The sequence below is a fragment of the Mustela erminea genome, chromosome 5 (genome assembly GCF_009829155.1).
Source record: "Mustela erminea isolate mMusErm1 chromosome 5, mMusErm1.Pri, whole genome shotgun sequence".
NCBI classification, from domain to species: domain Eukaryota; kingdom Metazoa; phylum Chordata; class Mammalia; order Carnivora; family Mustelidae; genus Mustela; species Mustela erminea.
The window spans coordinates 17,952,708-17,966,215 of NC_045618.1; positions in this window are offsets into that span (position 1 = coordinate 17,952,708).

Genomic DNA, 13,508 nt, shown 5'->3' on the forward strand with positions numbered 1-13,508 from the left:
TATAAATCTTTATTTCTTCTCACATTTGTTACTAAACTTGGCCACTCCCCCCACCCCCATTACACTGTTCTCAGTATTTGCCTGTCTTCTCCCTTGTCCATCCTGGTCTCCAGTTCATCATGGAGGCCTAGCACAGGCCTAGAACATGGTAGAAGCAAAATTAATATATTTGGAGGAATATCATTTTTAAAGAAATGCTACTTCCTCAAGGAAGCAAGAAACGTACAGTTAACTTTTAACACGTGTTGTTCTTTTTTCCAATTCCAAATGAGTAGTTAGGTAAGACCTTCAAAGACCACAAGGAAGCATGAAGGAAAACAGACTGTAACACACCAACACCACCTAACAAAGTAGTTTAGTGTGTGCCCTCCTAATCTTTATTGCCATGCTCTATATTGGGTACATATAGCTGGGCTTTGATACCACCCCAGGACTTACTGGTGAAAAACAGCCAGCCCTGTGATCTCTCCCAGCACTGTGGGACCACTAGGCTCAGCTGAGCAGTTCTTCTGCTGATCTTACTTGAGTCTCTCATTGGTTGTGTTAAGATGGAGCCTAGGGCAGGATCATGGAAGCATGACCGAGGAGCTGGGACAACAAAGCCTTTGTCCTCCCTACATGAGGTCTCTTCAGACTCTGAAGGTGTAGGTCAGGCCCTGACCCAGCTGAATTCTCAGTTAAAATGAGTCACAAGTCAGTTCAGACTCAGCGGCGGGGCAGGGGGCGGGGCACAGAATTACACCAGCGTGTGAGTATTAGAAAATGTGCTTCATTAGAAACCGTTTTAGTTGGCTCAGGCTACTATGATGAGATACCATGGACTGAGAGCTTAAACAATACACATTTATTCATCATGGTTCTGGAGGCTGGAAGTGTGAGATCAGGGTGCCAACAAGGTTGGGTTTTTGATGAAGCCCTGCTTCCTGGTTATAACCTCACACAGACTTTCTTTCTTGCCCTCAGAGAGTTCTAGTTTCATCCTACCTCTTTAAGGGCCACTAGTCCCATCATGGGGGTCCCACCATCATGACCTCATCTAAACCTAATTGTCCCCCCAAAGCCCCACCTCTAAATATTGTCACATTGGGGATTAGGGTTTCAACATCTGCATTTCGAGGGACACAAACATTCAGTCCATAGTGGGGGCCTTCCTAGAGCTACTGTGTCACATGAAACAATATTCCCCCTCAGAAGAGATGTACCAGTTCCGCCTTCCAGCAACAGGGAATGTGAATGTGGTCATTCCATACACACCCCAACCCAGGGGGCGGGGAGGGGGGGAGATTTTAAAACTTTTCCAAGTCTGATTAGTGTCCCATTGTTCATGTAAATCCTGTTAAACCAGCACTCTTAAATGAAGAGTCAAGCATCAAGGTCAATGAAAGAAGTGGAGAGGTGTCATGAACTCAATCCCTGTGAGTTTCTTGACTGGTCAGTTTGTAGACGCTGAAAATAATCCAGGTAATAATAGATAGCGTCTGTATGTTTGGAAAATTGTCCCAAGTTCTTTACAGTTGTGGATCTCAAGTGGTATGGCTTGTCGCTCGTCATGACCAGTAGATGGGCACAGGCCAAAATATCTCTCACAGTGGATTTAGGAAAATAAACTGAAAATAAAATTAAATGTAAACACCCTCCTTGCTCACCAAGATGACAGAAACTTATGGTTCCTTCTTCAGGGTGTGCCCCACAAGGGGCTGGTCATTCAAACCTTCAGATTTTCGTGATTAGAAACATTGCTTGATAAAATTCTGGAAGTGTTAAGGAGGCAGAATTATTATCGTGTTTTTTCGGATTAATCCTAGAATCCCAGTGAAGAACCCCACCATTGGGGATCTTTGGGGAAACCGTTCGGGGACAGGCCAGTCACTCCCTGCTTGATTCCAGGACATGTGGGACACCCCTGCACGCCAGGTGTTTAGAGCCTCAGCCTCCGTCCCCGTGGCGCTGGCCTTCTGCGGCAGGAAACAGACTAGAAAGAACTCAGATCTAAGCAAGACGATGTCAGTGAATGTAAGGACCCACCAAGCATGAACCCAAGGTGGCCCGGTGGGTGGTGTCCAGTGAGCTCCTCTTGCAGACATGAGCCAGAAGAGCTCTCTGAGTAGGTGACATTTCGTCCAGGTCCTGAGTGATGAGGAGAAGCCACTCAGGGACATCTTCCAGGCAGAGGGGCACCTGCTGGATATCCAGGGGGCATCATCATGGAACCACAGTACCAGAGCCGGGAAAAGAGGCAGAGGGGAAGTTAAGGCAGCCTTCTCTTCACGGACCCAAGTTCCTTTGACTACGAGCTTCCAGCTAAGTAGAAACCAGATGTGCCAGAGGAACATTCTTCTGAGATGAGATTACTTGGGGTTAGTTGTTAAGTGAGGATGCGTTTCCATTCTCTTGCTGAGACAAAGTTCCCAGTGAGCAGCCTCAGGGAGTCTGAAAGCTGACTGATACTCAGGGAGCAATTCGTCCTATAAAATGGCTCTCTTGCCGGGACTATGTGACTGAAGAAGTGCCCCCCTCCCAGCTCTGGCCCCCACGGCGCCCCCGACAGGCATCTAGAGTGGGAATTGCTGCCCTTCCAGCCTGAACAGCTTTCCCAAACACCCTTGACTTTACTGTTATGAGGCATGTTGATGGTCTGGGTAAGACTTGCTTCCTGGTTACTGAGAACACCTGGAGTCTCCATGTCCCCAGAGGGGGGGTACTCAGAAGCCTCAATCTGCCCAGACTCCAGGATGGGAACTGGGACCTCCCAGGAGCTGAGGGGCACGGTTGACAGACCAGGAGGGTGTGGCGTTATTCTTGGGACCAAACCACTGGAGATTCATTCAGCCAAGTCTAATGGCCGTCTCCACTGACCTTCCCTTCTGGCCGACTCCCCACTGCCATTCTTTGGCTAGACGGAGGGGATGATTGCCTCTTGTCCTTTCTCTTCCCCATTCAGTCCTGTCTGGTCATCATGGGCCAAATTTAGCTGAGACACTTCTAAATTAAAATGCAATATCCCTAATATGTAAAGAGTTTCTATGAATAGAAAAAAAATGGTGAATAACGCTATAGAAAAATGGGCCAGAGATGTGAAAGGATGCTTTACAGAGAAAGGAATACAAATGCCTCTCCCCGATGTGATATTATGTTTCAACTTATTCATATGAGAAAAGCAAATTAGAACTATACTAAGATCAGATTGGCAAAAATCCAAATGTGTGACAACTTTTCTGCGAGGCTGTGAGGCTGATGGGTATTGCCAAGCCTTGCCAGTGGAAATGCAACATGGTACAATCTCAATGGAAGGGAATTTAGCAATACATGACAAAGGGACATATGCTTATCGCCTAGAATCGAGCAAATTCCTAGGAAGCTCTCCCAAAGATACTCTGGCAAATACAAGAAAAGACATATGCACAATGATGGAGAAATTATATAATAAGAATGGAGGGGTACTGAATAAATGTTCCATATTTGTTTATGATAATAAAAAGATGGAAGGATAAATCATAAAACTGAAAAACGATTTCCTATGGAGGGGAAGGGGAGAGACTAGATTCCTCTGAGTCAAGCTTGTTTTGTGGATTTAACTTTGGACCCGTGTGGGGTATTTTGCATACTAATAAAACAAAATTATATATTTTTTAAAAAAGCAATCCATAGAAATTAAAAGTAAATTGAGTTAATGAGCCTCGAAGTGTATCCAGTTTGTGACGTGATCACACGTGGTTTTGAAACACAGCAATTTCCTTTAAGGATAGAAACAAAAACAAAACAGGGACACCTGGGTGGCTCAGTTGGTTAAGCCGCTGCCTTTGGCTCAGGTCATGATCCCGGGATCTTGGGATCCAGTCCCACATCAGGCTCCTTGCTCAGTGGGGAGCCTGCTTCTCTCCCTGCCTCTGCCTGCCACTCTGCCTGCTTGTGCTTTCTCTCTCTGACAAATAAATAAATAAAATCTTTAAAAAAATAAATAAAACAAAATAAAAATATCTTCAACTTTATCAGTAATTATATTGTTGGAAGTGGAGTTAGTATTATTACTCTGAGATCACTTTAGATAGAGTGTGGGATAAAGTAAAATATGCACTCGGGGATATTCAAGCTGTTGACCTCCTAGACATGGCCAGCCAGTAGGTTTCCCCAAAATACTGAAAATACCCCACATAGGTCAAATACCCACTCGGGGACAGCATCACTATGAAGAGCCAATGCAAAGACAAAAGTCATGTCTCAGGTTTACAGGTAAGGCCTGTGAAGCTACTAGAGCCCAAGTCATTTGTCCAAGGTCAAGAGCCTGAGCTGGTGCCCTAGGGGGCACGTCTGGAATTGAGCCTGACTCCACCGGGCCGCAAGCCACTTCTCTCAAATCCTACAATGTACAATGTCCTCCACTTTGTACCTACCTGGTCTCTCCGGCCCACCCTCTACTTGCTCTGAGGACATTTACCCTCCGTGGGCATTTCCCATTCATGGTAGAAACAGGGCAACACAATGGTTAGTGGAAGGAAGGGCTCAAAAAATACTGAAAAAGTGAATGAATGAATACATAGAAAATTGTCTTCTTTCCTACTTGAACCAAAAACTAGGAGGAAAAAAGAAAAGAGAAATGATTTTTTTTGAGATTTTTAAAAATTTATTTGACAGAGAGAATGAGAGAGCACAAACAGGGGTTGTGGCAGAGGCAGAGGGAGAATCAGGCTCCGCACTGAACACAAAGCCTGATGTGGGGCTCAATCCCCAGACCCCGAGACCATGACCTGAACCAAAAGCAGACGCTTACTTAACCGACTGAGCCCCCAGATGCCCCAGGAGAAATGATTCTAAAGGAAGAGCCAGGACCCAAGAGATGCTGAGAGGCCTGTGTCAGCTGGTCCCAAGAACACCCTCAGGCTCTACAATACACCTGACTCAAGACTCTGAACATTTTCTGAAAGACTAAAATTGACTAAGGGAAAAGGGCATAAGCAAAGACCAGGAGAGACCAGGCACGAGCTTCTGAATATCATTTCCCAGGGAAGTTCTGGGGGGGTCCAAGTTACTCTCCAGCAGTGACCTATGACAACAAGTGTGCAGTGGTTTCAATCCAGGAAACATCTGAGTCTTGGTTTTTATTGAGGGTTGGGCATATATGCAGGCAGTGCCTCCCTGGTTGACCTCAGCTACTCAGACTCCAGAGCAGAAACAAATCACCCTGTTAGCAGAAACTAATCAAGTTAATACGATGTGACCCATTGCCTCAAGGATACAAAACCACTCCTACTGGGGGGAACATCCTAAGGGCTCAGAGCTCTTCTCCCAGGAGCTAGCCAAGGGCCAATCCTGAGGACAGGTCTTTCTTGGGAATGTGTAGGGTTTGAGCAGTCTGGACCTCCTGAGGCAACCCTTTCCTTTCCGGTCCCTAACCAGAGGTGTGTGGGCCCCCCACCCCTCACCCCAAGGTCTTTCCAATACTTCCTACATCAGCACCAACTCGAGGATCCAAACTCATTTCCATAGTGGGATTCACTGGGCTATAGGATGAAGACGTTAGGCTCTCCATTTCTATGTTTTTTTAAAAATTGTGATGGAAAACATAAAATGTACCATCTGCACCATTTTTAAGCGTATGGTTCAATAGTTTTAAGTATATTCATATTGTTCTGCAACAGAGCTCAAGTCCTCTTGCAAGAGTGAAACTCAATACCTGCTGAAAACAACTGCCCATTGCCCCCTGCCCCCCACCCCAGGGGACCACCATCTTCCTTTCTGTCTCTACCAGTTTGGCTACTTTGGGTCCCAAGTGGAGTCACATGAGATTTGTCCTTTTTTTTTTTTAAGAGATTTTTAAAATTTATTTGATGCAGAGAGAGATCATAAGCAGGCAGAGCAGTAGGCAGAGAGAGAGAGGGAAGCAGGCAGAGCAGTAGGCAGAGAGAGAGAGGGAAGCAGGCTCCCTGATGAGCAGAAAGCCCAATGCGGGGCTTGATCCCAGGACCCTGAGATCATGACTTGAGCCAAAGACAGAGGCCCCACCCGCTGAGCCACCCAGGCACCCCGAGATTTGTCTTTTTGTGACTGGTTTATTTCACGGAGCATCGTGCCTTCAAGATTCATCTAGGTTTGTGGCACATGTCAGAAGTTTCTTCCTTCTTAAGGCCAATTAATATTCCATTGCTGGTATAAGCCTCACTTTTGTTTATCCGTTCACCCATTGATGGACATCTGAGTTACTTCCACCTCTCAGCCCTGGCGAAAGTGCTGCATTGAACCTGGGTGTGCCAATATCTCTTTGAGATCACACTTCCCGTTCTTTTGGATGTATACCCAGAAATAGGATTGCTGGATCATAACGCTGACTCTATTTTTCAAACAAGGAGGGACCGCCATACTGTTGTCCACAGCAGCCGCACCATTTTGTATGCCGACCAGCCGTGCAAAGGGTTACAGTTTCTGCACACATTCACCGACACCTGTTTTTTTCTTCCCTTTCTTCTTTTTTTCCCCCCACAGTGGCCATCCTAACAGGTGTGAATTTTTATGTTTTTAGTCTATGAAAATAATCAAGAAATTAACCTTGACCGATATCTCATAGTTGGGCTGCCGCTGGCCTTGGTGGTATGTGCGCAGGGACGTGAATTGTAACACTGCATGACACTGTGTAAAATGTAGAACAACACATTTTTCAGAGGGACAAAGGAATGTGTCCCTCTTGGGGTGAGGGAAGCTTTTGGTGCTCGAGAAGCCCTCCTTCTCTGATTCACTTTAATTTATTACAATTATTTCAGCCAAGTTAATGGGTTTCAGGATGATATTATCCAGTTTTAATTAAACTAATCTTTAAATTATGATCAAAGAACCCTCACAAATATAATCTGCAAAAACCCACAGATAAAAGATAACATGATTCATGCGAACCCAAGCAAACATGTGAAAGTAACGGGTACTCCTGCTTCTCCAAGGAGCTCTGTACCCACTTCTCCAAGGAGCTCTGTGCCTGCCAAGGTGTTTACATAAAAACAATGACCAGCTGATAAGAAGTTGCTCCTTCCCCCAAAAGAGGAGGAATTAAGAAAACCATTGAAATTATAGACTTATATCTGCTTAGGAATAATGAAGCCTATTGAAAGGTATATCATCTCTTGAGATATCAAGACATCAACTAATTGGAGTGTGTGTGTGTGTGTGCGTGCGCGCACATCTGTGTACACACTAAAATCTTTTATTAATAGGGGCATATGATCAAAATGTTTGGAAACAACTGCTCCATAGAGAGGTTTGGGAATTACGGGGGTCTCTGTTTTTTATTAGTGGCTTTTTCACGCCATGACGCGCCAGTGTGGAGGAGTGATTTGGAGGAGTATGCTAGGACAGTCGTCACATATGGAGAAGGGAATGTGGCATTGTTAAGGAAGAGAGAGTGACCTTTTTTTATTTCTAAAGATTTTTTAAAAATTTATTTGAAAGAGAGAGTGTAGGAGCATGGGGGAGCGGCAGAGGGAGAGGGAAAATCAGGCTCCCTGCTCAGCAGGGAGTGGGACACGGGACTCCAGCCCAGGACCCTGATATCATGACCCGAGCTGAAGACATTTAACTGCTTAAGCACTGAGCCACCCCGGTGCCCAGAGAGTGACCTTTAAACAGAATCCCAAGATTTCTCAAATCACTTATGATTTCCCAAATTATTTAAAGAGTTGACCCCACTGTTGTGCTAACATCACCTTGGTGGCTTCTTCCTGAAATAGCTCCCTTCTAGTAATCGGATCCTCTCTGGGCCTCAGTTTCTTCATCTGTAAAATGGGTGCATTTTTAGCATTTTATCAGAAAGGTTCTGAAGAGGTGGGCATAGTATGTTACACAGCAAGCATTCTCCAGGAGCAGCTACTCTGATTAGTGAGCCATTTTTGTTTTCAAGATTTTAGAACCAGAAAAATAGTATATGCATACCCATTGTAAAAGTCTTAAGCAGACTATGCAAAGATGTAAGAATTGCCCCTACAGATGTCAATTATACTACAATAATAATAATAATAATAGAATCAGTCTCACTCTCCCCTCAAGGGATACTCATTTCAGTATGTTTCCATTTCCATGAATGGCTACAGGAAATAGCCCGAGATCTGGCTTCGTTTTGTTTTTTTGACTTGTTTCTTCTCAGGGGTTTTCAGGTGTCAATAAATTCATTGTAAAGGGAGCGAAAGAGGGAAGAAGAAAGGGAGTGAGAAAGAGAGAGAGAGGGGAGTGTCTGCATACATCTCCAAGCTTCACTCTTGCTTTTCCTAGCAAAATCCTGCTAATCCTCCAAGTCCTGGTGAAAGCCTCTTCCTCCCTGCAGCCCTCTCAGACTGCAACTCTGCGTGTACAGCTTCACCTTTACAGCAACCCATATGAAGTTGGTCCCGATGGGGACCAACTGAGGCTCAGCAAGTTTACAGATGGGGAAACTTAGGCTCAGCAAGTTTCAATGACTTGCCCAAACTCACACAACTGGTAGTGGGAAAGGCAAGGTGTGGGCTCCTTCTCTCTTACCTCCCCCCACCCCCAGGCTTCTGCAGCTCAGGGAGGGCCCAACCCAGCCGTTCCTGCCAGGATCCTGTCATCACCTCCTGTTTCTAGTCTGTGTCTCCTCTAAGAATGTGACCCACCAGGACACACTAAGCCTGGAGCTGAGGACAGCCCTGGTGGCTCCCAGGAGTTTTGCTCAAATGACTGAATGAAGAGACGCATCCTTGCTTGCCGGTCCTAGCCGGGACCTCTCATCTGATAGGGGAAGCAATCACATTTTGGAAAAAAACAGCAACTGTTTTTCCAACACCAGTTGGTGTCCCAGCCTCGGTGGATTTGAAAAAATTCAGAGAGCAACTGGTGTCTTTTTTCCTCTCTTCGGCTCCTTTTGTTAAACTACCATGTGTTCCTGGTGACCAGATTTCAGGCGACGCAGAGACAGGAAGAAGTGGGAGAAGGAGGCAGAAGGCAGGCTCCCTGCTTCCCCAGGACCTCAGCACCTGGTGGGATTTGGGCTTCTTTGAGGGACTATGAGCCCTGCATGGGCACTCGGCATCCTGCTAGGCCTTGTCATTCCTCTGGCTGGCACAGCCCTCGGGATTCCGCTGTGGTAAGCATGGTTATGCCAGGCTCAATCTCTCTCCCCTCCTTGAGCACAAAGCATTGTGCCAATCTGGGAAGCACAAACCCCTGGCTCCCTCCAGGTCTGCACAGAACCTACATTCTCTTTGCTAAAACAACCAGCCCTGCTCGGCAGAGAGAAGGCCTGCCTTCTGCTTAGGCAGAATGTTCGACTCACTGCTTCTGACAGGCCCCAGGCTCATCAAATTCTACTAAATGTCACTTTCAATAAATTCTTGCATGACTTTCCCAATTATAATGATTAATTATAAGCACTGATCCCTCATATAAATCCCTGTGTGCCAGGCACTGTGCTAGGCACTTTTTTGGGTGAATCCTTTTATTTAATATTCGTGAAAACTCTTCAGACTTTTCATTCTCTCCATTTCACAGATGAGAGAACGGAGTCCCACCCAGGCTAGTAACATACCCGAGTTCGCCGGCTGGAAGGTGGCAGAGACAAGTCTCAAACCAGCGTCTTCCTGACCCCAAAGCCCATGCCTTTCGCTGTGGCCCTATAGCTGGGGTCTGGCTCTGTCTGTGTCCCCCTTCCGCCCTGTGCCCTCCTTGTTCTAGACTGAGGCTGGTGAGGGGCTCCAGCTTGCCCTCCTTTTTTGTAAAATGCCTTTGTCTGCCATGGGCCCTGGTAGGTGGCCCAGGACACCAAGTGTGTATGTGTGAGCAGGAGAGAGAGAATGAGAGAATGCCAGAGCAGACTGTCCCCATGAGGTAGTGCCGGGAGACTCTCTTCATAATGTCAAGTTAGAAAAGTTTCCTCAATATCCCGAGTCAGGACTGCAGTCGCAGGCCGCGTGCGAGACGAAGGCCCCAGCAGGTTCCGTTTCTGGTGACAACCCTGTCCCTAGCTGGCAGAGGGCCACCTTCTGGCTGTGTCCTCACGTAGCAAGGAAAGAAAGGCTCTGGTTGTCTCCTTCTCTTCTTATCAGACTTTAATCCCGTCCTGGGGCCCCCACCCTCCTGACCTTATCTGTCACCTCCCGAGGGCCTTGTCTGCAAATACCATCACACTGGGAGAGGTAGGGCCTCAGTCTATGAATGTTGGGGGGGACACATTTCAGTTCATAGGACCCTCTCTTATACCTCTACGGTCCCCTACCAGTGCTGGTGACCTTGGGATGGCCGCAGACTTCCCAAGGTCGCCCAGGGGGCTTGGCCAGGGCCCAGGTGAGGCCTGCAGCCTGGGAAGGTACGGACGCTGTCCCGGCTGTCCTCCCTCCTCTGTCAGCTTGAACTGTCATCCACACCCTCCGCCCCCACCCCCAGGTCGAAAGGCTCCTGGGGACCCAGCTCAGACCCCCGGACTTGCAGCCATACAGTGCGGGTGGCCGCGGTCACCTCCTCCCTGGGGAGGCTCTGCAGCTTGAGAAGAGTCTGGTGGCCAGGCAGACCCGCCAAGCTGCAGGCTCTTCCCTTGTCAGGACAACAGTGGAGAGAGAGAGAAGAAGAGGGTGACGTTCTTGTTAGAAAGAGCATACACCAGGAAGACACTGAAGGCAACGCCTGAACAAGTTCACGTCGACACAGGTCCACAAGCCCTTATGTGCAACTCTCATATCCAAGGGTCTCTAGACACGAAGCTTTTCTTCATTGACTGGTTGGCCACACACGGCCGAGCTGATGGGACGCAGCGCGTGGCACCCGTCCTTATCCAACCCGGAGTCCGTGACCGCGTGCCCCGTGCTGCAGTTTCCATGGGGCTGGCCATGGGGCTGGGCCGTGGCCGCGGACTTCCGCTGGAACCCACGGGGAGGGGTCATGCGAGCACCAGCCTGCGGTCAAGTGCATCTATCTGGGCATCAGGTTGGCCGCTTAAAAGGAAACGCGTGATGAGCAGAAGTGGGATGCTTTAATCTCCTGGGAATTATTTTCCAGATACAGAAAAAAACACAAAGTGGTCAAGTTGGATGTCGAACACTGTCCATCCCACAGTGATTCTGTGGATTCCCAGGACGGCGACAGTTCAGCGTCCTGGCACTTCCTACTCTGGCGAGGATATAATGCCATCACCTTCTGGTCTGAGCACGGCCTCAGACGGTGCCAGGGACTGAGCGTCCTTATAAAATGGGGGTACCTGGACTAGAGGCAGCTGTGCGCAGAGGGAAGACCAGGGGAAGCCCGCAGAGACACCGCGGAGGCCCAGGGCTGCCCGGGACTCCCGGAAGCTGGAAGAAGCAGGCAGGGTCCCCCTCCTACAGGTTCACGGCCCTGCCGACACCTAGATTTGGGGCTCCTTTCCTACAGGTTTGGGTGATAAAATTTGCGGCTGAGCCACCCACTTTGTCATAACGCCATAGGAAACTCATGCAAAGAGTTCCCCAAAGCCAGCCCCTGGCACCCCAGCTGCAGCTGTGGGACCTGCGACATGTCCGGGGGCTTGCTTCCTCTCTCCTCTCCCGTCAGCTGGCGCAGCGTGGGGTGGCAAGAAAAAGCTGAGGTAGGGAAAAAAAAAAAAAAAAAAAAAAAGAGAGGGGGCCCCTTCCGCAGCCTGTTTTGGTCTGGGCTTCTGTGTGCCAACCCAGAACCAGAGCCTCATTCCTCTGCGAAGAGGGGGTGCTGACCAGTCACCACTGGACGGCTGGGTGCTGGGCCTGACTGGGCCTGACCAGGCCTGCCTGGCTCAGGGTAGATGCCCCCATCCCTGGGGCACCGCGTCTTTATAGGCTTTGTGAGAGTAATTACTTGACATTTCCACTGACGGCTGGGCTACAGCAGCTTCTTGGGGGGTCAGCTCTGAAGGCAGATTCCCTGGTAATTCTCTTTGGTTCTGGGGCTCCCCTGCAGGCTTTGCTCAGAGCCAGACCCCATGAGAATCCCATCGAGTAGAAGAAACTAGTTCTTCGCGGATGACTAGGGTCTGAGAAGCAGCCGGGAGCCAAACCACGGCCTCTTCACCCTCCTCACATCAAAGGCCAAGGCCTGAGTGATGCCTGTCTCCCATGCGAGCTTCTAGAGAGGTCCAGCCTCCCTGTTCCTGTCTCACTCATGCCCCATAGGACGGGTCAAAACAGGGACACAGGAGTTGAACTGTCTGGTCCTTAGAATGTCCATCTGGAAGCTCAGCCTCCAGGCCCCTGTCCCAGGTGACCCGGCCCTCCTTCCTGCCTCCCCGCACCGGAGTCAGGCAAATGAAGTCCCCCCTTCAGGCCCCAAATGGGGATGTGATCTTGGCACTTACTTTTGGAAGAGGATAAAGCTTGAGCCGGGTAGAGGAACTGGGTTTCTGAGTGGGTGTCTGGTGGGCCAAGCTGAGTCCTTCAGGACCGCCGAGCTTGTCGAGGCCAGACCTGAGACATCAAAAGTCAGCCAGAAGTGCTCTCCTTCATGAGAGCAGCAGAGGATGATCTGCACTGGGGCCCATCATCCTTGCCTGTCTCCCCTGAAGCCCAGGGCAGGGCCCCAGAATGTCCCGTCTGTGACCTTTGGGCAGGCCTGACAAGCCCAACAGCAACCTCTCTCCAAGGAGACATGCTCCTGGATATCCTAAATTGCCAGCGAAGGGAGGCAGGAAAAAAGAGAGGTGATAATCCGAAACTATCCTGGTGATAAGCCTAGCTCCTGGAGTGGGGAAAGGATACGGCCTGCAGGTTCCTGATTTAACGTTTCCCAACAGTGCATAGCACAGGCCTAAGATCTCACTCCCTGGCTTTCTTCCTTCCAAACTCCTGCCCACGAAGGAGGGTGCTCCCTGACCTTGGGTTTTTCTCCACAGGACTTCTTTCCTATCTCTGCACCCCCACCCACCCCATCCAGATCTCATCTAAACCCATGTTTTTGCAGACCTGACATGCTACTGTCTTCCCAGAATCCTCTCTGTGAGCTCCAAACGCACAGAGCCAAGAAGCCAGGTCCCTCCCCTTCAAACTCAGCAGGTCCAAAGCCAACCTCATGATCCCCACCCCCACCCCCAACCCCCTTCCACCGCCATGCTCTTAGGAAGAGGCTCTGACCCATTAGCTCCTTGTACACAATCCTTGGATGGCTCCCTTTTGCTCTAGCTAAAGTCCAAACTCTAGTGGAGACCCATGTGCAATGCCTCCTGTTACACCATTGATGGTGGTGGCTTACTTGTCAGAATGCCCAGAGGTGCCACAGGCAGTTAATGCTCGGCTCAGAATCCAGGGGAGCTAAACATCCTGTCCTTGGAGATGCAGGACACCTGGAGGAAGGCTTTCCCTGCCCCACACCCACTGCCCAGAGCCAAGTCCCACTAGGTTTCCCAGCGGCTCTGGTCCTCATTCTCCCCTGTGCCTCTGAAGCCCCCTGCCTGGCCTGCTTGTCCCCAGATTCTTCATCTGGCTTGCTCCCATTTGTTCTCGACATCTACCCTGCATCCCTTTTGCAGACCATTGTCTAACTGGCAGGCTGGGTCAGATATGCCGTGGAGGTACCCCTTTTTT